The sequence below is a fragment of the Gossypium arboreum genome, chromosome 3 (genome assembly GCF_025698485.1).
Source record: "Gossypium arboreum isolate Shixiya-1 chromosome 3, ASM2569848v2, whole genome shotgun sequence".
NCBI lineage: Eukaryota > Viridiplantae > Streptophyta > Magnoliopsida > Malvales > Malvaceae > Gossypium > Gossypium arboreum.
The window spans coordinates 134,654,076-134,681,705 of record NC_069072.1 but is presented as its reverse complement, the minus strand read 5'-3'; the positions used below and the strand labels follow the sequence as shown (position 1 = coordinate 134,681,705).

The 27,630-nt window shown below is 30.7% G+C and overlaps 1 protein-coding gene and 1 long non-coding RNA gene across 12 annotated transcripts in view; one reads left to right on the top strand and one right to left on the bottom strand.

Annotated features, from left to right (window-relative positions):
* Positions 1 to 27,630, bottom strand: part of LOC108474497 (40S ribosomal protein S15-4) — a 96,070-nt gene that overhangs the window by 26,022 nt on the left and 42,418 nt on the right. The window contains exon 1 of one of the 11 annotated variants that reach the window (XM_053025983.1): positions 24,781 to 24,790. The exons of 8 other annotated variants lie outside the window; for them this stretch is intronic. The gene's annotated coding sequence lies outside the window, so the exon portion shown is untranslated. Of the gene's footprint in view, positions 1 to 11,885; positions 11,896 to 16,550; positions 16,562 to 24,780; positions 24,791 to 27,630 lie in introns of those variants that run through there. 2 more of the 11 variants (XM_053025979.1, XM_053025996.1) reach the window with 2 other exon arrangements.
* Positions 8,536 to 9,234, top strand: LOC128290437 (uncharacterized). The gene is made up of 2 exons (XR_008280287.1): positions 8,536 to 8,830; positions 8,962 to 9,234. It is a non-coding gene; the product is annotated as an uncharacterized LOC128290437 (long non-coding RNA).

The following is a 27,630-nucleotide window of genomic DNA, read 5'->3' as shown; positions in this document are numbered from 1 at the left end:
GGGCATCTTAAAAAAAAAAAGGGATCAAGGTGAAAACTCGAAAAGGGCATCTTGATTAACATAAATGATTAGGATAAAAACCCGAAAGGGCGTTCTAATGAAGCAAACCCGGGCTTAAAAAGCAAGGCGTTTTGAACGGTGGGTTAAACAGAGAGATTACAGTATTTGAAGCATTTTTGAAAGCTCGAAATCTTCTACGCAAGAAGCCGGGCTCGAAAAGATTTTTGATTGAAGAACGTGGAAAAGTTCATGCGTTGAATATCTAGAACATTTGTATCCGTTGAATGCGATTCCTTTTTCTCTTTATGACACTTTTTCACTATCATTGGTAAACTTTCTTGGTTTGCTACATTTGAAATAAATAAATGTGAGGTATCCTTCTGTTCCTACCTGACCATCTTCATGCATCTCATTAGGTGGTTTATTTACATGATAAATAGTGAAATGACATACTCTAAACAAAAGAAATGTTAAACATTACCCGGATAAGAATTTGATAAGTACAAGAGATTCAAAACAAAGACAAAGTTCAACCAGGGGCAAAAGAGTGATATTTGAGAAACACAGATTACTCGTGAAACTTGGAGACGGGTACAACGCCTAAAGAGAAAGTCAAGAGTCAAAGCAATGAACGCAGATCCTCAAAAATCGTGACGAAAAAGGACATATGACAAACATGCCTAAGGCGCATAGCATAATCATGTAGGCATAAAGGCATTTAAGATAAACATGTGCATATCATGATAACATCATGCATGACATATACAGGTACTCTAGTAGAGCAAGAGGATGTGATGATAGCTGTATTGAATCAAAGGAAAAGACACCTGAGTTCCACCAGATGATAGGTTTTGGTATTTTGATGTTTTATTTTTGTTTTCAAAAATCAACTCATATTACGAGAGGTGAGTTGAGCCTCAAGACACGTTGAGGTATTTTCAATTTCTATCTTTCAAAAAAATCAACTCATATTGCGAGAAGTGAGTTGAGCCTCAGGACACACTGAAGTAATTTCAATTTCTGTTTGTCAAAAATCAACTCATATTGCGAGAGGTAAGTTGAGCCTCAGGACACACTGAGGTATTTTCAAATTCTGTTTTTCAATTTCTATCTTTCAAAAAAATCAACTCATATTGCGAGAGGTGAGTTGAGCCTCAGGACACGCTGAGATAATTTCAACTTCTGTTTGTCAAAAATCAACTCATATTGCGAGAGGTGAGTTGAGCCTCAGGGCACACTGAGGTATTTTCAATTTTCGTTTTCCAACTTATGCTTTTCAAAAAAAATTGACTCATATTGCGAGAAGTGAGTTGAGCCTCGGGTCGCACGCTGAGGTATTGTTAGTTTATATTTTTCAAAAAAATCAACTCATTTTGCGAGAGGTGAGTTGAGCCTCAGAGCACACTGAGGTATTTTCAATTTCTTCTTTTTAATTTTTGTTTTTCAAGAAAATCAACCCATATTGCGAGAGGTGAGTTGAGCCTTGGCTCACGTGCTGAGCTATTTTCAATTTCTGTTTTTAATGTCTGTTTTTAAAGAGTCAATTCATATTGCGAGAAATGAGTTGAGCTCAAGATCACATGCCGAGTAAGAATAAAGATTGAAGCTGATGGAAGACACCAGATTTGGCCTCCCTGAAGTTGCAGTGGAGCAGGTTAAAAGTTGCAAGTCTTGTCTCCCTGAAGTTGCAGTGGAGCTGATCAAGGATATCAAATCTTGCCTTTCTAAAGTTACAGAAGAGAAGACCACAAACCTTATCTCACTAAAACGATAGAAGACCAGATCGAAGCCACAAGTCCTATATAATTGAAGCTACATTGAAGTAGAGTGAAGCTACGAGGAATATATCAAAAGATGCAGTGGATTGAGCCAAAGCTACAAGATGCGATGGACTGGAAAGAGACTACTTGAACAAGAAGAGCACTAATAAAGTCAAGACTCGGCAAGACGGGGCAAAATTGGCCTTTCATTATATCCTTGCTCTATTCCCATTACACGACAATGAGCAAAGAGGGGCAGCTGTTATAGGCCAATTTTGGCCCATTTACATTAAACCCCATGACCCATTTACATTTTTACAAACCCAACAAATTGAACCCAAACTAAACCTACCCAATACACATCAGCCAACCCTTACCCACTAACCTTACAAAACCATAAACCCACTTAAACAGCAGCCCATTTACATTATAACCCAAAACCCAATTACACCCTAACCCACTAACATCAGCCCAACACCAAATACAAAACAAATCAGAAAAAAACCCTAGCCGACTCAGCCACTTGCCCACCTGCCCTCTGACACCAGCCACCAGCACTATCCCCTGGCGCCACCAGCTCTGCTCCACCGCCACAATACCTGCAAACAGTAAAACGAAAGGACAGAAACAATAAAAAATGAATGTAAAAGGGTTATAAAACCCGAATGAAATGTTGTAAAAAGAAGATTGGGGGATAAATAAAAAATAGCAGATTCAACCATTTGGGAACATCAATACCAGCAAAGAGATTTAAACAACATATAGCATAAATCAAATAGAAAAAACAGAGGAAAAACATAAAAGAAAACAACGGACGAAAACAGAAACCGGAAGGTAATTTGTTCGTTTTTCTTTTCCTTTTTTTTTTTTCTTTTTTAACATACACATACATACATATTGTAAAATGTAAAAAAATATATATAAAACAAAAAAATATATAAAATTTTTACCTTCTCAAGGTGGCCGGCGCCGGGGCCGGCGACGGACCGATGGCCGGACGGTGGCCGAGCTCCCCACCGGAAATCGCCCCAGCTCTCCCTCTTCCTCTTTTTTTTTTTCTTTCCTAGCTCCAAATGAATTTTTTTTCTGATTTTTAGGCTATTTATAGCCTTTAAAAACAGTGCCGTTTTGGCATTAAATTTCAGGGCACAAAATTACGTCGTTTTGCCCTGGATTGGGTCGACCCGACCCTACCCGCTAGGATCCGCGTGTTTTTGTAGCGGAAGGGCTAATTACGCTTTTGGCCATTCCGCATTTTTATTGTTCTTCAATCAAGTTTATTTTAATTTTTAATTTGACTTTGCAATTTGTTATACTTTTCAATTGAGTCCCTCTTACTGCGCAGCGTTTTAATAACTGGGAATATTGCGCTCTTGGTCCCTCTAAGTCATGCGCGGGTTGCAATTTGGCCCTGTGTCCTATTTTATTTCTAATTTCGCCCCAAAATTCTATTTTGATCTCAATTTCGTCCTTTTTGTCGTTTTTGCTCTCAAATAAAATTTGTAATATTAATTTTGCTATTATTATTATTATATTATTGTTACTTATTATTATTATTTTATATATTAGTGTATATTTTCATTACATATGCATACGTATATACTTATTTATAGTGTTTTTTTAGTTACTTTAATTTCATGTTATTATTATTAGTATTATAATATTATATTTATTATTAATGTTAGTATATATTTTAGTATATGTGTATGTATATATACTTTTCATACAGTATTATCATTTCTATTATTATTATATCTATTATTTTCACTATTATTATTATTTTTATCATCATTATACATGTATATATATATAGATATTTTTTAGTACTTATTATAATATTTTCTTATTATTATGTATATTATTTTTACTCATTTCTTCACTATTTTTATTTATATTTTAATACTCTTATATTCTTATATTATGTATATTATTATTTTTATTATACATATCACGTATACATTTTTAAATATCATATTATTCATGTATTTCATTATATATGTATATATCTTTAATATATATATAGGTGTATCTTTATGTAATATTAGTATTGTTCTTAATATTAGCATGTTTTTTTAACATTATAATTATGTGTGTATATATATTATGTAAATGTTTTAATATTATATTCTATATACATTTTTATATATTACGAATATATATGTCTTTTAAACCTTGTATTTATGTATATATCATGTATATATTATTATTATATTTATTTTATTCCTATTATACTTATTATTAATATTAGTACATATATTTTATTATACGTGTATATATATTTATATATATAGCATTATTTTCATATATTATTATGCTCATTAATATACTTGTTATTTTCATATTGCCACTTATTATATTGTTAGGTGTTATTTGGTGTACATATATCTTTCTAATATTACTATTATTATTATTGTTATTAGTATGTGTTTATTATATATGTACATTGTATATGTTCATTTTAAATATGTTATGTATATATATATATATATATATATATTATGAACCTATATTTAGTATTATTATGTAAACATTTTTCATTCCTATATTACGTACATACTCTTAGTATCATCATTATATATATGCATTCATTGTTTCTATTTCGTGTTCAATTCTAGTATTACGTTTAATATCGCATATACCTTTATTATTTTTAATTGTCACACTTATATTTGCTTCAATATATTTCTAGCTTTGTCATTCATTTATTTTATCAATTTGCTTTGGACTATTTCGAAAATCTTATTATTGTTTTCCTAATTAACTTCAATACATGAGGCAACGTATTGGTTTAATACTAAGTCGCCGATTTCATTGCTATCTTGGGTGAACATCAATCGACTCGTGTTAAAACGGTATGTCCTTCTCAAAAATCAAAAGAATTGAATATTCTCGTGTTTCAACCAGATCACGACTAAATGTTACATTGAAATCGTATTTTTGAAAATCAAGACAACACGTATTTTACAATATACCAATTTTGGGCGTCGCGAGGGTGCTAATACCTTCCTCGCACGTAACCGACTCCCGAACCCTAATTTTTCTCTGGCTTTTTGACGTAGACCTAAACTCGGCCTTCTTTTTGTTTTAAAAAGAAAGAAATCTAATAGGTGTCCGATCACACCTAAAAAAAAGGATCGGTGGCGACTCCCTTTTTATTTCAAAATCAAACTTTAGTTTTCAAGTTTTCACTAAATCGCCATAATTAGCGACCAAGCGAAAATTTTACGTCGCTACACTGACGATCAGATCAAATGTGAGGTATTACACAAAACCATCATTTGGATACTGAAGATGAACTTGAACATTCGCTTCATCTCCTAAAACAAGGTGATTTGAATTCTCAAAGTCATCACCAACAACAATGGGGTTTCTATAAAGAGGACAAGTGGAGTGTGATTGAAACCATATATGAATACAAACAACGTGGAAACCATGGTTATATTTTGGAAGCAGCCTAGCTTTCTCTCCTTCTACAAGCTCAGACAAACAAATCTCACATTCAAGCCTTTCTTTGAACTCGTCTTGACAGAAAATTAACACTGGAGAGTGAAGCGAGACTTGTTGATTCGAGACCTTTGGTTGCATGTTGAGGGTGAGCAGTGTCTTGCCCTAGAGCAAACACAAAACATGTCAACCTTCCCAATTCCTTCCTCTTCATTGCTGCGTTAGAAACTCACACAAGAGACCCAATTAATGCAAATGTCTCGAAATATTTTGAGTTACTTCATTTTTGAATTAAATTAAAAATGTCATGTTAAAATTTCATTTAATATTTTAATGCGAGAGATTAAAATAAACTAATTATATAGCGTAAATATTTAAATTATATATATTTTTATTTTAAATACTTCAATAGTTTTTTTTATTTATAATTGAATGATTATCTGTATAATTTATTTAATGGGGTATAATTTATTTAATGGGGTAAAACGGAATGATTGAGGACATCCACTCTTAATCCCTAGTATAGAGAAATAAAAAGTATGGCAAATGGGTGTTTGGTTCACATCCACCTCCAAACCCAATCGGCTATCGACGATACCACCTTAGTAAAATTGTGAACACCCATCCTTTCAACTTTCCATTTGTATAGCCGAATCCATCCCACCCAAGGCCGACAAGAACCCTCTCCATCTCACTTCCACCTTGAAGGGAACCTTCAGTAGAGGTGATTAGTTTAGCTGGATCGAACTATTCATTATAATTTAATCTCGTCCTCATTTTTTTTCATTTTTGTTTCTTGGTCCTCGGTTTTCCACAAACAAATTAACTCTTGAGTTAGATATATGCAATTTAAAAATAAAACTTCAAACTTTATGTGATGGCTTGATGATCAAAAGTGTTAATTGCCTAAAGTGTTAATTGCCTAAAGTGTAACTTAAGTTTGAGTCATACTAGTCGCGTTTATTTGTTCAGACTTTGTCAATAGATATCTAAATAATAATTAAAACAAATGAAGTTGCCTTGAAATATTTCTAAAATTTTAATTTGTATTATTCCTACTTGATTTTAGTTATTATTTATACATTAAATAAAAGAAAAACCCAGACTAAGCAAACTATGTACGTAGTGAACAGGGAAACGTTTTCACCAATCAAAATCGTGCGCAAATCTTAGTACGCGACGCGAGTAGGGGTAAATAACGCACCGTCCACCAACCGAAAGAATCACCAGCCAACTTTAATGGTGAAGACGAGATTTTGAAAAGTCTAAAATTTCTTGCACAGCATAAACTCTGTCGAAAATCACCGACAATTTTAAAAGTATTAAAAAGATTTTCTTATTGGCATCTTTACCTTTATATATATAGACAAAGAGGGTATGATTTTGTTGCAAGTGACAATATGATCTGACTTGTTTGAATTAAATTTTAATTTCTCCAATCAATTTAATATTAGTCGTGTTGGTTATTTGGGTTTTATCATGTTATTATAATTTATTAAAAAAGTTAAAGTTAAAAATTAAATATTATTTTCAAAACTTTATATTATCATTAGACTAATACTTCATTACTAGTTGGTATAATTTTTTTTTAATAATCTCATTATAAGTTCTGATTATATCTGTTCTTTTTGACACAATATCTAACACTACCCATAACTTCTTCTCACCTCATAAATAAGAGAACAATACATTTCAGCTCACTCGAACTTATGTCCCCTACGTTGATAACAATACCTTTATTTATCCATATTGTATCCTTATAAATAAAAAGAAACATGAAGCTGTATATAATCTTTTAACATTATTATTGTTATCCCACCTTCATCTCACACGTTATCTTTTATATAAAACCAAAAAGAGTTTACAATTAATTAATAGCCTAATTATTAAATATGGTTGTGTCTGGCTTTTCAAGTGACATCAACCATTATAGCAAAGGAGTGTGTTGATAGTAGTAGTAGAAGAAGAAAACCTTCTGTTTTAGATGTTCTGATTTGACAAATTGTTTTGGTCACGATTTGTCAATAATTAGCATACAATAAGAATCAGTCGCTTTGCATTCCATTTCAATTTGAATTTCTTGATTATAAGTTGATATTTCCTAGAAAAATTGAGATTTTGGGAATTTTAAGATTTTATATTCAATTTCGTCTTAAGAAATGACGGGTATCGTTTCTAATATTATATAAAGGAGTCTTAATATTATAAGATAATTTTATTTATCTCTTGAATTGAAAAAAAACCGAATATTTTAATTAAAAAGATTAAGTAGAATATTGAATCTCACAATTCAAATACCAAAATTTGATCGATGTTTAGCTAGATAATAATTTTAATCTTGGTTTAATTAGAAAGAAAGAGTAACACATGACAGTATGTCGGCACATAATTAAACTTTTGGTCTATTTACATGTTAAGTCTATCCCATTTTGAAATTAAATTTAAACAGTAAAAAGATATAAGAATAATAAAATAAACTCTTCTCATTTAAAAATTAAAATATATAAAATTCTCATTTAAATTACCCAATATAGTTTTTTAAGTTTATTGGCTAATTTAAATAAGAATTTTATATAGTTTTTAAGTTAATTATTTTTAAAAAAAATGAGAAGAGTTTATTTTGTTATTCTTATATCTTTAAAGGTTATTTAAAATTAGTTTCAAAAGTTCAATTAGGTGCCACCATACTTTCACGAGGCATATTTTTTCAGCCAATCTGAAAAAGATAATTATTTCATCGGGTCCCTGAACGTTTCGCCTCTATATGCTTCAGTTTTATGCCGCCAATTTATTAAGTGGCAACAAAAAAATTGTTTTTATGGACGAGATTTTAGGGTAGTGTTGCCTGAGAAAATGGCAACATCCAACTACTATAGAAATCAAATCATTCCCATAATTAATGATTTTCATAATTTTTTAAAGAATCATATTCCTAAAAAAAGCATATATCCTTTAACATCATGCTCTCTCTCTCTATGTATATATGTCAAACAAAAATTCCTAAAAAAGCATATAACCTTTAATATCATGCTCTCTCTCTATCTATGCATGTATGTCAAACAAAAATGAGGAGTTTGACAATGAATCTATGTATATATGCAGCTTTCCCATAAAGATGTGTATGACTTTTCAAGTCACATAAATGATAGCAAAGGCAGCAAAAGGACAAGAAAAAGAGTGTTGGTAGAATAATAGAAAAACAATTGCTGGTTTTGTAAGTTGTCAATAAGTAGTATGGTACAAGAAGCAAAGTACACTAGACAAAGAGAATCTGTTCACTTTCAATTCTACGTCTATAAATAGCACACTTTGTGCTCTCCTATATCCCAGATAGTTGATTGTTTTCTTGTCCAAACATTAATTAAACTTGCTTTCTTTCTAATAAAAATGGAGGGCAGAAAATTTGTTAGGATTGTTGTAGTTATAATGATGGTGGTAATGGTGGTTTTCAGTGGAATTTTGACTACAAACCCGATGATGATGGCACTAGCAAGGCGGTTGAATGAAGAGGTGGTGGCCGTAGGTGGTGTTGTGCCGGATGACCATTCGCCTATTCCCCCGATCAGGTCATCTTGCAAAACCCATATTCCGAGTCCCACATGCCCTCCCTATTCTTCAAAGCATAGGTGAGTCCTCTATCTATATAAAAATGTATAAATAACTATTAATATGATATAATTTCGATTTAATTTTTATATATCACTAACATTATAGTACCATTATATATATAATTTATTTGTTTCTTGGTTGGACGCAGGTAAAATGGCAAATTGGGATAGCAGAAAAGATGAAAAGAAAATTAAAGTAAAAAAGGTTGATGCAGAGGTGTGATAGAATCAGCTTGTTTGTTGATTATGTTTAAAGTTGAACATGTAGTCAAAGGATTAATGTTTGTTTGGCTGATGCTTACGAATAGTTGTAATTGTAGGGACTACGTTGTTATAAAAACACTTGATTTAAGAAAATAAATGAAAGGATTATTGTGTAAATTAAATTAAATTAAATTATTATATTATTTTGTTTCTTTAAATTTTTGTCAAAAGGAATTATGTTTGTTATATAAGATATATTTAACCCGAAAGCACGTTATATATATATATCTGATTCGATATCCGACCCTTCATTTGTTCTCCAGTTTTTCTATTAAAGATGTGTGTGCTCGTCACTCACCCCAGCCCGTGAGGTATAGTCCAACTAATTATGGTCTTGCTCGTCCCCATTCGTCGATATCTTTTGCAGAGTATTTGAGGGCATGTGTAACTTTTAGAGAAGTAACTTATCACCTTATATGACGCTTAATTATTTTTAACACGTTACGTCAATAAATCGTGCCTTATATATATATATATATATATATATATATATATATGAAGATGAGTCTCTCTTAGGGGAGATAAAAAGAAATAAAAACAATGTTAATTAATTAGGGTAGATGGTTTAGGGTAGGTGGTTTAGAAGGACTTAATTCTCTTTATGAATGTGGTTTATGTTTTGCTTTTTTCTTTTGATCTTTTGTCTTTTAAAGAGAAGATGCGCCCTTTACCTTTTTTAATATATTTTATGAAGACGATATGCCCTTTACGCTTTTTAATGAAATGGGGTTGATGCTATTTATTTTGTGTATATTATGTATATTTTGGATTTAATTCTTATGTTATAATTTAATATATTTAGTTTTTTATTGTTTGATATTGAAATTTCAATTTTAATCAAAATAATTAATAGCATTTAAATTATTGGGTCAAATTTTGTTTAGTCTCGTACTATGTAAGTTGTGGATTTAGTCTTTATTTTTTGAATTTTGAAATTTCAATCCATTAGTCGTTAGATCATTAACTGAAATGATACAGATTTTTATGAATATTATGTGGAAATAGCAAACTAAAGTGACATTACATGTATGATAATATGTTTGCTGCATAAGATTTTAGAGATAGCAAAATTTAACAACTACGATTTAAGACAATACTGAAATTTCAAAATTTGAAAAGTAGATTAAAATAACCAAATTCAAGTATAAGGACTAAATCCAAAATTTTCACATATAGTACAAATATTAAAAACAAATTTTTACCCATATATTTTGAGTGGAAAATAAAAAGCCAAATTTTATAGAAGGTTTATGTAACCTTTTTTTAAAATTCTTTTATTATAATTTATTTTTAAGTGCTATTTGATAAACTAAAAAATTAGGAGTTAAAAATTAATACTAAATTCAATAAGTATTAGATTTTAATTATAACAATTTCTTGATATATATTGAAATTTAAATATTGAATATAAATATATTGTTTGATAAAGATAAATTTCAAAATTTGAAAATAAAACATATAAAAAATTTAAATATTAAATAACAAATCATAAAAATAAAAATAAAAATTAGCAAAATCCAAACTAATAATCTTAATTTAAATTATTATGATTTAATTTTTTATTTTAAAGAATAATATAATGTTAAGATAAAAAATTAATGATTAATTGAATGCATTCTCTAATCTCTAAGTAATTCTCATAATCTATTTATCTTAATATTATAAGAATCAAATCAATTAAGTTGTCAATTATCAATTTAATCAGTACAAAGAATTGAATTTCAAATTAAATAGAAATTATAATAAAACCCAACGACAAGAAAATCAAGGAAAATACAATAGATAATACATTGACATATAAAGGAATGCGACCCTTATCCTTCCTTAATACCATCCCTTCAATTACTACATAATTCATGACAATAATGTAAAACGATAGCATAATTCGAGACTTGTTGAATCGAGACCTTTAGTTGCATGTTGAGGGTGAGCAGTGTCTTGACCTAGAGCAAACACGAAACATGTCAACCTTCCCAATTCCTTCCTCTTCGTTGCTGCGTTTGAAACTCACACAAGAGGCCCAAAAAATGCAAACGTCTCAAAATATTTTGGGTTACTTTATTAAATTAAATTAAAAGTTTTGGCGACTAAAATGATAAATTTTTTAACGGATTATAATGGTATAGATAAAATGAAAATTACGTAGAAAATTAAGATTAAAAATGAAAATGTTATGACAGATTTTAATTTGATATTTTAAGCGTGAGTGTTCAAAATGAATTAATTATATAATGTGAATGTTTAAATTATAAATTTTTTTTATTTTGATTATTTTAAATTAAAAAAATTATAATTGAATGAATATATATGTAATTTACTTAGACGGATAAAACGAAATGATTGAAGAGAACCACTCTTAATCCTTAGTATGGAGAAATAAGAAGTATGGCAAATGGGTGTTTGGTTCACATCCATCTCCAAACCCATGGGCTATCAACGGTACCCCCTTCGTTAGTAAAATTGTGAACACCCATCCTTTCAACGTTCCATTAGTATAGCCGAATCCATCCAACCCAAGGACGACAAGAACCCTATCCATCTCACTTCCACCTTGAAGGGAACCTTCAGTAGAGGTGATTAGTTTAGTTGGATCGAACTATTCATTATAATTTAATCTGGTCCTCAAGTTTTTCATTATTGTTTCTTGGTCCTCGGTTTTCCACAAACAAATTAGCCCTTGAGTTAGATATAAACAATTTCAAAAAAAACTTGAAACTCTATGTGATGGCTTGATGGTCAAGGGTGTTCACCACCTTAGGTATAGACTGGATTCGATTCATGCTAGTCGTGTTTGTTTATTCGGGCTTTGCCCCGTTATTGTAATTTACCAAAAAAAAACTTGAATTCAAATCGATAATATCGTGGATAAAATTAAAATCAGTTCAAATAATAGATATGTAAATATTGACATCACATTCATTATTTAGAATGTTAGTTTACCCTAGTAAAGGAAAGAGATTGTATGAAACAAAAATGTCACAATTATTTAATGCTATTTAGGTATTCTTTTTTTTCATATCATTGACACATTATTTTGGTAATTTTTTTAACTTAAACCCCAAATCCTAGACCCTAGACCTTGCACCTTGGACATAAGGTTCAGGATCGAGAGTTTAGGTTAAAAAAATAATTAAAATAATGTGTCAATAATATAAAAAAGGAGATTGAAATAATATTAAATAATTAGTAAGAGATACGGGATGATGTTGCGTTTTTATTTTATATAATCCTTTCCCCTAGTAAAATATAACTTACATAACTAAGCTTTTTAAGTTAAATGCTCTTAGAAACGAGTCAATTCTAGTGGGTAAGCTGAATTTATTCAAATGATTAACTTGGACTATTATGTATGCCTTGATCACATATTTTTGTGCACACGTTGTGACACAAACGCCTTTTGAATATATACTAATTACATGTTATGGTAGTGATTATAATTATATTTATAATTATTCAAAAATATTTATTGTAATTGTAATTATAGATGGATGATAACAAGGGTGAGGGGCCAAAGGCCACAATTTTAAAAGAATCATACGTTGTGATGACTGAAGCAGATTAAAAAGATGTTCTTATCGGCACCTTTACCTTTTTTATAGATATTCTTATGAATTTGTTGCAAGTGACTGGATTTCATCAACAATTATATGACCTAACCTGTTTGAATCAAATGCTAATTTCTCCAACTAGTTTTAACATTAGTGCATGGCAAGGCAATTATAGTCACTAGTCCAATCGCAAATATTACAAATTTGATTAACTATAATTAGAAATAACTTAATAATTTATTGTTATCCCACCGCCTCACACGTTATCTTTTATATAAAACCAAAAAGAGTTTACAATTAATTAATGGCCTAAAGCTGTGCCTGGCTTCTCAAGTCACATCAATCACTATAGCAAAGAAGAGTGTTGGTAGAATAATAATAATAATAAAACCTTCTGATTTGACAAATCCCTTTTGGTCACGATTTGTCAATACTTAGCATGGTACGAGAAGCAAAATACACCAGACAAGAAGAATCATTCGACTCTGCATTCCATTCCAATTTGAATTTCTTTAAGGTTTTGTTATTATTATTCGCACTTTGTTAGTAGTAACTTGTTCTCCTATACCTAAAAGATGACTCTATATTTTCACTTGTTGTTCATACTTTAGAATTTTACTCTACCTACATAAATTTAAGTAATAAACACTAACATTAGTAGTGTCGTGCCCGAAAATTTATCGAAATAAAATATATAAATATGTTAATTTAGTATGCTATCAAATTTTCTTTACTTAATTCATGCTTGTCTTCAAACATATTCCATCATTCAGTTCATTCATATTTTTCTTAAAAAGATTATAATTTACTATCTCACACAAATCAAATAAACATATAAAAATTGAAATATTTTGAAAAAAATTGAAACATTAAATTTATTCATTAAATTTGTTAGAAAAATAAATAAAAAAAATAAAGGTTGATAGTAAAAAAATTCAAGAATATAATTAAGACCATTTTGATAAAATATATAAATATTAATGATCAAATTTATCATTAAATCTTTTTAATTTTATAGGTGAGATTCCTTAAAACTATCATATAATCTTTAACTTCATGCCCTCTATCTCTATCTCTGTATCTACGGAGTCTGACAATTAATCTGTGTCTACATATGACTTTTAAAGTCATAAATGACAACAAATGCTGCTAAAGGACAAGAAATAAATGTGTTAGTAGAATAATAAAAAGGTTAAGTTATAAAAATAGTCACTTTTATTTATTTTAAATTATATTTTAGTTATTTATGTTTGAAATATTATGTTTTAATAACTTACATTATCATTTTGCTATGATGTAGTCACTTTTCGTTAAGTTCCATTGCCTCCTTAACGGCAATCCTATGTGGTAGTCTAAATGAGTTATAAATGCCAATTTAGATGTCCAAATGAGATGAGAATAGTTTTTCAGTCAAAATGAAAAAAAAAAAAACTAAAAGAAAGATGAGGCGAACGGTTGTTCTTTTTCAGTTTAAGGTGTAATTAATTTAAATTTTTTAATTAATTAAATTTATTTAATTAAAAACATATTCTTGTCCCAATTGGACATCGAAGTTGGCATTTAAAACCCATTTGGATTGCCACGTAGGTTGTCGATAGGAACGTAACGGAGTTTAATTAAAATATAATATGAAGCAAACAAAAGTGACTATTTTTATAATTTAATCTATTAGAAAAATAATTGTTGGATTTTGTGGGTTGTGAGTAAATAGTATCGTAAAAGAAGAAAAGTACACCAGACACAGAGAATCTTTTCACTTTAAATTCTTAGTCACCAAGATGGCTAGCTATCTCCCATATGTCTATAAATAACACCACTTTGTGCTCTCTATATCCCATATAGTCGAAAAGAAATTTCCAATATAGTTGATTGTTTTCTTGTCCAAACATTAATTAAACTTGTTTTCTTTCTAATAAAAATGGAGGGCAGAAAATTTGTTAGGATTGTTGAAGTTATAATGATGGTGATGATGGTGGTTTTGAGTGGAATTTTGACTACAAATCCGATGATGATAGCACTGGCAAGACGATTGAATGAAGAGATGGTAGTCGTAGGTGGTGTTGTGCGGGATGACCATTCGTCTATTCCCCCGATCAGGTCATCTTGCAAATCCCATATTCCGAGTCCCACATGCCCTCCCTATTCTTCAATGCATAGGTGAGTCCTCTATCAATATTAAAGTATATAAACAACTATAAATGTTTAATATGATATACAATATACTTGAGAATTTGATTTCAATTTTATTTTCATATATATATATATATATAAATAATTTGTTTGTTTCATGGTTGGGGCGCGCAGGAAAAATGGCAAATTGGGATAGCAGAAAAGATCAAAAGATAACTAAAGTACAAAAAGGTTAATGCAAAGTTGTGATAGAAACAGCTTGTTTCTTGATTATGTTTAAAGTTGAACATGTAGTCAAAGGATTAATGTTTGTTTGTCTGATGCTTTCGATCGAATCGTTGTAATTGTAGTGACGACGATTAGTTGAAGTAAAAACCCTTGATTTAAGAAAATAAATGAAAGGATAGTTGTGTAAATTAAATTAAATTAAATTATTATTATTATTATTATTATTATTATTATTATTTTGCCAAAAGAAATTATGTTTGTTATATAAAGAATATAGAGCACGTCACATAGCTAATCCGAAAGCATGCCATATATATTTAACTCGATATTCGACTTCTCACCCGTTCTCTAGCTTTTCTATCAAGGATGCTTGTGTTCGCTGTAGTAGCCAATTTTGGCCCAGACCAACAAACAAAAATAAAACCCAAAATAAAATAATCAATCAAAAGTCCAAGTTTTTTTTGGTCCATTTACGATATATGTGTGGCCCAACAATTAAAACCCATAAAACCTAAACTACCCAGGCCCATTTCTAACCCTAACCCAACAACATTTTCAAAAAACAAGAAACCCTAGCCCTTTCCAAGCTTCAGCCGCCCCATGCCTTGGCCACCACACCCCTGGTCGGCGCCTCTTACACGCGTCACGCGACGCCTGCAACAAAATCAATTAGTACAGCAAAGGAGGCACGCGAATGACAGAGAAGTAAATAGCAAAAGAACAAAAACCATGAAACCAACAGTTGGTAGATTGGCTTTAAAAGCCAAAATCTATTCTTTGTAACTGGTTACAGACATTTACAAAACAAGATTAGTGAATACTTTGTTTGGTTTCAGTTCTGATTTTTGTATTTTATTTTGTTTCTTTTTTTACTCATTATTTACGAAATAATAATAAGAGGAAAGTAATAAAACGTACCTCCGATTCACTGTTTGGGGAAGCTCCGGCGTTCCCTCGCCGATTTGAAGGTCGTTGAACCCCTGGGGGTTTAGCCAAGGGCCGTGGAAGGGAACGACGAACAGAAAGGGGCCTTCCCTTTTCTCTTCTATCGTGGTGGGCTGTGAAGGCTCCGTCTTCGACCCCGTTCGGAGGAGGACCAAAACGATCCGTTTCGCCCAATACTGACCGCCGTTCGTGGCGTGGGCACGGACAATCGCCGAGGATTCCATGGTTGGCCATGGGGGAGGCTAAGAGAAGAGGGGAGGGAGAGAAAGCAAACAGCTTTCTGTTTTTTTAAAAAAGGGGGCTGGAAATGAAAATAAAAAAAAGTTTTTGTTTAAATGATGATGATGAAACGGTGCCGTTTCATGAACTCCCCCCCACGCCCTAAAATGGCGTCGTTTAGGGGAGGGAGAACCCGCGACCCGACCCGATTAATCGGGGGATCCTCGTTTTTATATCCCAAATGGGATATTTTCTGTTGTGGCCCCTCCACGTTTTCGCGTCTTTTAATTAAGTCCAACCCTTACTTTTATGTTTTTTAAATTAAACATATAGTTTCTGTTGCAGTTCATTTTAGTCCCCTTGAAATGCAGCGTACAGTGGGGTCTGGGGAATTTGCTATTTCGCCCCCCTTTCGTTTTCAGTTCACTGCGATTTGGCCCTCTGTTTCATTTTAGTTATTTCAAATCTATACCTTGAATTTTGGTTTATTTTCAATCACGTCCTAAGTCCTTTTAATTTATTTGTTTATTTTAAAACGTTTTATTATATGATTATTTTAAATGTCTTATAGGTTATTTATGTTCTAAGTACTTTAACTTATTTTAATATGCTGTTTATTCAAATGTTTATTATCTATTTTATGGTATTTTATATTTTATATTCTTTACTCATTATGTATATGTATATACATAGTTTATTTTAAGCATACATAGTTTATTTTAAGCCTTTTATATGTTTATTATTCTTTTAAAACTGCTTTATTATATATATTTATTTCAAATTATTTTGTATTGTTTATTCTTAAGATATTGTATATTATGTATCTCAAATAACTCTTTTATGTTACTTTTGAACTATTATTATTATAAAATATATTTATATTATCTATTTTAATTCTTTTACATATTGTATATTTTAAACTGTTATATATTATTTTAAATTGACTTATATATTGTTTATTCTAAAATTGTTTTACATACTTTATTTTGAACCCTATTTATTTATTTTGAGATGTTTTGTTATTATTATTGACTTTAATTTTTCATACATTGTTTCATATTATTGTATACATATATATTATCTATTTTAAAAGTTCTTCATATGTATGTATCATTCTTTAAAAAAAAAAGTTTTGTATATTGTCGATTTTAACCCTTTTTACATTATTTATTTTAAAATCATTCATGGTCATTTAAAATTCATCTTGCAATTGTTATTTTAGTTTACTTTTAACTATTTATTTATTTATTGTATATATATTTTTCTTTTTCTTTTTTTAAAATTGTATTATTTAATTTATTTGTTCTTGATTATTAATGATTAGTTTTTAAAGAGTGCATATTGTGAGATTACTGCTATTGCATGTATATTAATTTGCTTACTCGTGTTCATATTATTGCCATACGCTTGTGGAATATTTTATGCATGAATCATTGTTCCATGTCGCACTATACTTTTATTTCATATCATTGCCCCATGAATCAAGCCTTTTATCCAATAAATTATTTTATTTTAACCTAAACAAATAATGTACGTCGTTTAAATATTGCACTCGCTATTATTCAAAAGCAAAAATTTTAAAATAAGGCAGTGTTTCGTGTTTTGGAACATCGAGGAATTGTGCCCTAACTTACGGGGTTTTGGTTCTCTCGTTGATTCTAAATAGACAAATATCCTTTTGAGTTTTAAAATACATGGATTTTCAATTAAAATTAAAGACAAACTTGCGCTTGGGAGTTCATGGTATTGTGTCCTAACTTACGGGATGTGATACTCTGATATCTCGAGACGAGGAAATCTTTACCAATCTTGTTGATCTAATTCAAGCATTTTTTTTAAATTGACATTAATAAAAAAGGATCGTATTTTAAATCCATTTCTCGATTTTTAACTTTCGACTTTAGGACGATAACTAATCAATTTGGTACCAATTTTGGGCGTGACGAGGGTGCTCATCCTTCCTCGCACGTAACTGACTCCCGAACCAATTCTCTCGAGTTTTGTAGACCAAAAACACTGTTTTAATAAACTAAAAAGTTTTATTAAAGCAAAGGTGATCCGATCACACCTAATAAAGATCGGTGGCGGCTCTCGTTTTAATTTTCATTTTCAAATAAAGTCGATTCCCGTTTTCAAAAAAACGGTTTCGACATTCGCCACTCACCCCAGCCCGTGAGATATAGTCTAGCTAGTCATGGTCTTGCTCGTCCTCGTTTGTCCATATTCTCTGGAGAGTGTTTGAAGACACATGTAATCTCTAGGGAAGTAACGTGTCGCCATGCATGGCGCCTAATTACCCTTAGCACGTTAAGTCAATGGATCGTAACTTATATATATATATATTAAGATGAGCCTCTTTTAGAAATAAACACCCAACAATGTTAATTAATTAGGGTAGGAAGTTTAGAAGGGCTGAATTCTCTTTATGAATGTGGTTTATATATGTATATATGCATGTGTAACAGTCCGTTTTCAGTGATGTCGGAAATAGTGGTTTCAATACCATAATTTTGACTAGTAAATTATTATTTTAAGGTCTTCGAGATTACATTAAGGTCATAATAAGATTTCGTTAAGAAAATTTAATGTTTAAATCCCTAATTAAGTAAAAAGGACTGAATCGTAAAAAGTGAAAAAATTGAGTTCTATTAGCTAAAAGGGTTAAATGAATTTGGAAATGAAAGTTAATGGACTTGAATGGTAATTATACAATATTTGTTGATAGTGGATGTACATGGATAGGCCTTAATGTAATTATGATAGTATTTAAAGGTTAATTTAGTAATTTGGTAATTAAAAGAAAATTTAATAACAAAAGATGAACCAAATATTGTCATCTTCATCTTTTTGTTGTTTAGAACCCTAAAATAGCCATTGAAAAAGAAGAACATTCGGTCAAGCTTAGTGTTGTTGCATCGTGAGTTTTCAAGCCCCGTTTTTAATGATTTTTATGTTTTTGAATCCGTTTTAGCTTAATCTAGCTAGTGCGAGGGTTAATTTGTAAAATTGTTAAAGGTTGAGGATTATACCATGAATGCTTTTGAATTTTTTTTTATGTTAATTGATAGATTATGAATTTTTGTTGAAAAATAAACAAGTTTTGTTAAGTGATTTTTTTATGAATATTGGAATTAGGGACTAAATTGTTAAAGGTGTAACTCTATAGGTTTTATTATGAAATGATGGTAATTATGAGCTGTATCAAGGTCCCTTGCCTCTATGGTTAACATGGATTTAGGTTAAAATGGTTAAATTTTAAGTTATGAGCTTAAGGATTAAATTGTAAAAAGTTAAAATGTTAGGGGTAAATTGGTAATTTTTTATAAATATGAAATATGGAATAAATTGAATTCTAGATGTACTTAATTAACTGAAATTATCTATTCAGGTCAAGATAAACCACGTTCGAATTTAGATCGAGGAAAAACTAAAGTTTCAGACTAGTTCGATTAAACTACTACGCCCTGATTATAGAGGCAAGTTCGTATGAACTAAAATAGTTTCAATGTTGTTTAAATTGAATGTTAATTATGTTTTTTTAATTTAAATTAATCAATATACAATGTATCAATACTATGATGAATTGACAAAAATCAAGTCTCGGTTGAACCTTATGAATTCTTCGGATACAAATGATATGTCATTAGGGATTTCATGTTTCAGGAGCTGGTCTTGAATGTCTTACCGATGGTTGAGTTCTTGCATTTGTTGTGGATTCTCCACAGCTCGTGTGAGCAGTATCGTGTAGCTTACATTTCGACCTACAACTTGCGTGAGCAGGCTCATTTCATAGTTCGTGTGAGCATTGATGTAAAGGAAATGTTATAGTTATATGTAAATGCACACTTCGTGTGAACTTCCTGAGTATCTTATGTAATTCTAGATGGTTCAACGGGCAAGAAAATGGAACAAAATCATAAGTATGAAATTGCAATGAATCATGACATTATGGTAACACTGATGATGCAAAATGTTATGTTTATACATGGTAAACCACATATCTTATGGTTGATTTCATATATATATCATGAACAAGGATACTAACTTGTGAGTTTTATGATGTTGCATAAGCTCAAATTAAGCTTATCGCAATGGTGTTGAGTTATGTTTAATCTATGAATCGCTTAATAGAAATGGCAAGTTGTGTTTAAGTTTATATGAGCTTACTAAGCCCTCGTTGCTTACGCTGTTTTCTTTCCTTTATTTTATAAATCATCAAAAGCTCGATTTGGTTGGAAGCTCATCAGAGACCTATCCAGAAATCTATTTGGTAGTTTTTGAACATTCTGGTCAAGGTTATTAATGGCATGTATAGGTCATTTTGAAATGGTACTTAATGGATGTGTTAATGTAAGTTTTGGTATGTATATGTATGAGATTATGATGATTTGGTGCATTTCAATGCTTACCAAGATATGCCATTTTGGTCACTTCTATATGATTGTGTATAAGGCTCCTTTATGGTATGTTTTGAATGGTTGAAATTGGTTATATATGTATCTTTTAGCACCTATTTGACTTAGGTTTATATGCATGAAATGAAACATTATTGACATGTTTTGATAGTTGTTGGTGCCTTTGAAGGGCATATTGGTTAGTTGAAATAAGATCTTGAAATGGCATTTTAATGTGTGTTTAGGTGATGTTTAAGTCTCTTTAAAGTATGCATGAATGGTTGAACAGTTATGCATGGAATGGTTTTGGGATGGCTTGATTATAGGAAATTTTAGGTTCACACGGCCTAAGACACGGGCGCGTGACTCAGTCGTGTGAGGCACATGGGCTGGCGACACGGTCGTGCATCATCTGATAGTTTTTAAGTATTCAAGTCAATAAGTTACATGGCCTAACACATGACCTAGCACATGGATGTGTGGGACAACTCAAAGAGTTACATGGCCTAGTATAAGGGCGTGTGACACGACCATGTAACCCTACTTAGAGAGTTACACGGGTGAGGACATGGGCTAGGACACAACCATGTGTCCCTTGTTCGAATGTTACACGACCTGGGGTGATTCCGCAAGGCTTGGGCACATAGCCGTGTGTCCCCTTAGTTCAAATTTTGCTACTTTTTCCTAAACTTTCTGTTTTGTTTCAAATTAGTCTCGAATTGTTTCTAAGTTATTTTTAGGACCTTGAAGGCTCAATTTAGAGACGAAATATATGTGATTGAATGGTTTATAATATATTTAAGTTATTTAATGTTATGATGTTATATGATTTTTGGTTGATTGGTAATACTCCGTAACCCTAATTCGACAACGGATATGGGTTAAGGGTGTTATAGCATGCCTAAAGAAATGCTTAAATAAGAGTCGGCTTTGCCCAACACTATGCCGACACTTTTGGGCCGACACTTTCTTAAGTGTTGGGATAGACTTTTCGATATGCGCTTTGGCCAACTCTTTGTATAAGGGTTGGGATATTCATGCCTAAGGCAACACTGAAATAAGAATCAACTTTGTCTGACACTTTTGGGTCGACACTTTCCTAAGTGTTGGGATAGACTTGTCAACATACGCTTTGACCAACTCTTTGTTTAAGGTTGGGATATGCATGCCTAAGGCAACACTTAAATAAGAGTCGACTTTGTTCAACATTATGCCGACACTTTGGGCCGACATTTTCCTAAGTGTTGGGATAAACTTGTCGTCATACGCTTTGGCCAAATCTTTGTATAAGGGTTGGGATATGCCTGCCTAAGGCAACACTTAAATAATAATTGACTTTGTCCAACACTATGTTGACACTTTCCTAAGTAATGGGATAAACTTATCAACAGACACTTTGGTCAACTCTTTATATAAGAGTTGGGATATGCATGCATAAGGCAACACTTAAATAAGAGTCTGCTTTGTCGAACATTGTGCCGAATTTGTTATACCTTTCCCAATTGTATAAAAGCATCGTCATATGAAAAGCCTAAGTCGACTTTTTTTGGCATACACAGACCCTTTTTTGTGTCGTTTAAATTTGTACATTTAAGCAACTTTTTTGGGTGTTAGCAAAATCTAATCATATCGTAACTTTTTAGAAAGAGTTGGGAAAATGTTAATCTATCAAACTTTTATTTTTAATTGGAAAATATTTTATCCAACCTAACCTTTTTTGTGTTGCCTTTGTCTGCTCATGATTTATCCCAACATTTTTTTTTGTCGGCAACTATTTGCCTTAGCTCAACCTTTTTTGTGTTGTCTTTATCTACTTTCAATCTTCAGCATCATGTTGTTGTTTTGCTATTGTAAGTTGTCATACTCATATTATTTATTATCGTTTTGCTATTATTTATGGACATTATCAAAAGAGCGGTCGACTTTTATGTCTCGTGAGTGTCTCTCTCATCCTCTTTCCTAATTCTCAATTTTCATAGGCACCATAAAGAGAACCAAAAATGTAACACCCCTAACTCGTATCCGCTGCCAGAACAGGGTTTCGGAGCATTACTACCATTTGCAGATCACTAAAAAAAAAATTAAAATACTTACCGATTCAATGCATCATATAAAATAAATATATTACCATTCAATCAACAGTTTGGCACTTGTATAAGCATCAAACAACAACATTGTTAGTATACTTGCACATATCTCATATAAATTCAACATTGATATATCTATTTTCTCGACATGTCGCACTTGAGTTTAATAATAGTCTCAATTACATAATTTCCTTGTATCAACATATCAAAGATAATCATATATGTACATGTCATGAAACATATCATGCTCTTACCGTTCCTTCACAAGCATATATCATTCATTTCATTATATCAATATTTTATGCTTCATCATTTCCATATATTTTATGTATATTTATTCTGGTAATAGCTTATATCAAACTTAACATAAATTATATTCCATGTACTTATACTTATTTCGTTTATCCATTTTCATAATTATTTCATACAACGCTTTTGTACATATATTTTCATATGACCAGTTCTTGTAAACATTTCATACAACCATTTCATATAACCATTCGTCATCTGATACATTTTACCTGAATATCGATTGTTCAACAGATGTTATAGCGTCTCCCATCCACGGTCTTATTTATCTTTGACGTGATGCCATAGTGTCTTTCAACTATGGTCTTACTCATTTTCTGTCATGTTGCCATGGTATCTTTCAACCATGGTCTTATTCTTTTCATGTCACGTTGCCATGGTATCTTTCAACCATGGTCTTACACATCTCATATCAGGTTGCCATGGTATCTTTCAACCATGGTCTAACACATTTCATATCAGGTTGCCATGGTATCTTTCAACCATGGTCTTACACACAGGTTGCCATGGTATCTTTCAACCATGGTCTTACACACAGGTTGCCATGGTATCTTTCAACCATGGTCTTACACATTTCATATCAGAGAGCACACTCCCGCGAACCTCATCCTTACAGTGGGATTACCAGTCCAGGCTAAATCCCCTGTAATATAAACTCATAGAGTATTGTCGGGATTACCAGTCCAGGCTAAATCCTCTGCAACGACAATTATTCTAATGAGCTTGGATTTGAATTACCAGTCCAAGCTAAATTCAGACCCTAATTCGGATTACCATCCGGGCTAAATCCATTTTACACATATTCTTCGGGAGGGCTATATCAGGATAGGATCACCTGTCCGGGCTAGATCCTTTTTACCGTCAATTCCTTTTTAGAGATCCATCGAATTTTCCTTTCATTCAACCGAGATTTCTTCCCCTTTTATCAAATATATCAATGTTCCATTAATTTTCATACAATGAACATTCAAATCATATTCACATAAATAACATACAATCTCAAGCATTTAAGAATATAATTCAAGTCACACGAACTTACCTCATTGCTTGTTTGTGTTTATAATTTCATTAATCTGATATCTTTTCTTTTCCACGATCAAGTCTCATATTTGAGTCGTCCGGATCTTTATAAATAAATTTGATCATCATTTTCATTCATTTCATATTCTAATGCATTTAATTAATGCTCTAGGCAAAATTACCATTTTGCCCCTAAACTTTTAATTAATGACGATTTCATCCTTAAGGTCAGGAAAATAAAATTCTTGCAATTTAATCCTTATTTCCAGCTATTATTCTCATATATATTGATAACAATCCATGAATTCTATAAAATATCAGAATTTTTCGTAATTTCAACACTTTTCAATTTAATCCCTAAAACATGTTTTCCCCCGATCTTGAACTAAATTAATAATTTCATTCAATTTTGTAATTTAAATAATAAAATAATCCATTTCATGCAATTTGGTCATTTTTGACATGTTTACAAAATGCCCATAAAGTTTTACTTTTATTCAATTTAGTCCCTGAGCCTAAAATATGGAAATTATCCATGCTAGATGAATATTCATACATATTTTTCCTCCTCCTCCTCTCCATTCCACATCCTTAATGTAGATAACACACTTGTAAGTAACATTATCCATAATTTTTATTATTTACTTTTATGAATATTCAAGTGTCTATCTCGCATCATAGTTACTAAATTATTTATATCTGGATCTATAGAACTCCAAATTAATATCCAATAATTTTCCTGAATCTAGACTCATATATATTCTTACCATAAAATTTAAAATTTTTGGTTTAGCCAATAAGTACAGTTTATTCTTTAAAGTTATCCCCCTGCTCATTGTCTGACAGCTTCGACCCTCTTCACCAAAAATTAATTATCTCCTCATACAGGATTCAAATGATGTTCTTGTTTATTTCTCTTAAAAATAGACTAATTCAGGATTTTATAAATATAAATTTAAGTCCCTAATTATTTTTATTCAATTTTTTATGATTTTTCAAATTCAGAACAGGGGAACCTGAATTCATTCTGACCTTGTCTCACAAAATTCATTATATCTAAAAATTTACAAATCCATTGCTTACACTATTTCTTCTATGAGAAACTATAATCAATAATATTTAATTCCATATTTTTTCATCTTATAATTCGATTTATACAATTTATGGTGATTTTTCAAAGTTAGTCTACTGCTTCATCCAAACTGTTTTTGTGCAAGCTATTAATTACCATGTTATAACACCCTTATTTTCTTTTTCTACACCATTTCTCATCACTTTCTCTTATTTTCTCTTCACTAACATATCAAAAACATAGGACCTTATGTAAGAAAACTCTACTATACCATTATTTCCATGCTTTGTCAATAATAACAAACTTAAAAACATATTAAAATCTTGATATACTTACCTTGTTCTATTGATACTAATCTTTAACTTAATTTTCTCTCTCCTCCAGCTTCTATTTCTTGAATCCAACTTGATATTCTAACTCCCCATGCTCTCCTTAACATTTTTGTCTCTTGGTAGCTATGGAAATTCATTTGATTTTTGGGTGAAAATGGTGAATTTTTGGTAAAAAGACCAAATTGTAAAGAAAGCAAAACTTTCTTTCTTCCTCTCTTTCTCTCACGTTAGTGCATGGGAAAATATGGATGAGAATTTCTCATCTTTCTTTCTTTATATACTAATAAAATAATAATAAAATATCTTATTAAAGTATTAATAAAATAATATTTATCTAATTAAATAATTATAAAATATCAAAATATCTCTAGCATCATTATTACTTTCTAGATTTCTCTCTCTTCCAATTGACCATTTTGCCCTTCATTATCTTTTAAAATTCCATCCTTGAGTCATCATTTAATTTGGTAAAATTACAATTTAGTCCCTCATAGTTCTTCATCTATTCAATTTGGTCCTAATTCATCCATTTTCCTTAGTTTCTAGATCATTCCACTCTTAAATTATTTACACTATTGGTCCTTTAAATTTTTCATATTTACACTTTAACCCCTCAAATTATGAATATTTACTCTTGTGCAACAAAAATTTTCTCAATTTTACAATTTAGTCCTTTCTTGAATTAATATATCATAATATACTTCTCAATATTGACATAACTCAAAATTTCTCTTTTTGTCACTTTATTTCCTTATTTTACTATATCAAGGATAATATCTTACTGTAAAAATTTTCAGGGTATTACATTTCTCTGCCCCTTAAATAAATTTCGTCCTCGAAATTTCGTTGTTCTATTTTGATCATGAATTTCATTATTTCTATAGTTCTATAGTTTCTTTCTGTACATATTTACCCAGTTTATCATTTATATCCATTCTCTATCCTTTCGTTTCACAATTTATTTTTAATACAATATTTCACATTTGCCTTTCAGAGCTTCTATCAACAGAAATAGAAAATAATATCATATGAATCTTATTATCAAGTGTTCTATCACATATATTGGCTTGGAAAACCAAAGAAAGATAGAGTAGTACCACTTGTGAATTAATCAGACTTCCGATAATTTCTGTCTATTAGCATATTTATCCAACCTTTCCATATATTGATTATAGCATCCAAACATGAACAGTTCCATATGCCTCTAAAATATCAGTATATATATAAGATACCCATATAAAATCCCAAAAAAAATTTACTATAATATACCCAGTTATAATGGCTATATTCAAATATTTTTGCAATTTATTCACCAATCTATTGACTAGTATAGTCATCAATAATTTCACATTATTTACTTCACTCAAAAAAAAACTAATTCGGAAGAAATTTTCAGTTAACTATTCTGTAAATACCATATTTAAATAAATCGATTTTTCCATAAATAACTTCTTTCTTTAACAGTGATATTGTATATCTCAACTAGTTTAAGAAAAATCTGATATCTCTATTCAGAACCCATCTTTACTTATTAACTCATTCTCAGTTCCGACTGCGTTATCAATTGTTCAACCATTGAGCTTTTCACTTTCCACTTCTGAACTTAATCAATATAAATCTCATGAATTTCATTGCATATAACTGTATTAGTAAAGGGGTATAGATCGTAAAGCCTCATAATTTAATTGTCATGTATTTACTCATATAATATTTATCATTCTCAAGTACTATAAAACATTTATCTGTACTTTTACGAGTTCTGCTTCATCATAATTAACATTTTTACTCAGAGATAATCCTTTTCCTCATAACGAAAATTGTTTACTTTTTACTTAGTAGAGGCCCAATAGACTAGATAGAACACTTCGGATATACGGGACTTATACAGAGGTGCGTTATTATGCACTATTAAATAGAGAATACTGAAGTGCTATACAGAGAGTACGAATGTGCTGAATGTGCTAATAATCAGAGAGCACTAACGTGCTAGTAATCAGAGAGCATGTTGAGGTCTCTTAATTTCCTAGTAGTTCTAATCTTGTCTACTTGGGCAAATTATTTCATGCACGCATATCACTTTTACACCTTTCGCATAATGCTTTTACATGCTTTACAATTTAATCCTTGTACCAATAATCCGTTTATTTATGTCTTCTCTACCTTTTATACATGTAATATTTTTCAAAATTCACTATTCATCCATAATTTACTAATAATCCTTGTACCAATAAGTTAATTTTTTTTTAAAAAAATCATTTCACTTTTTTTTT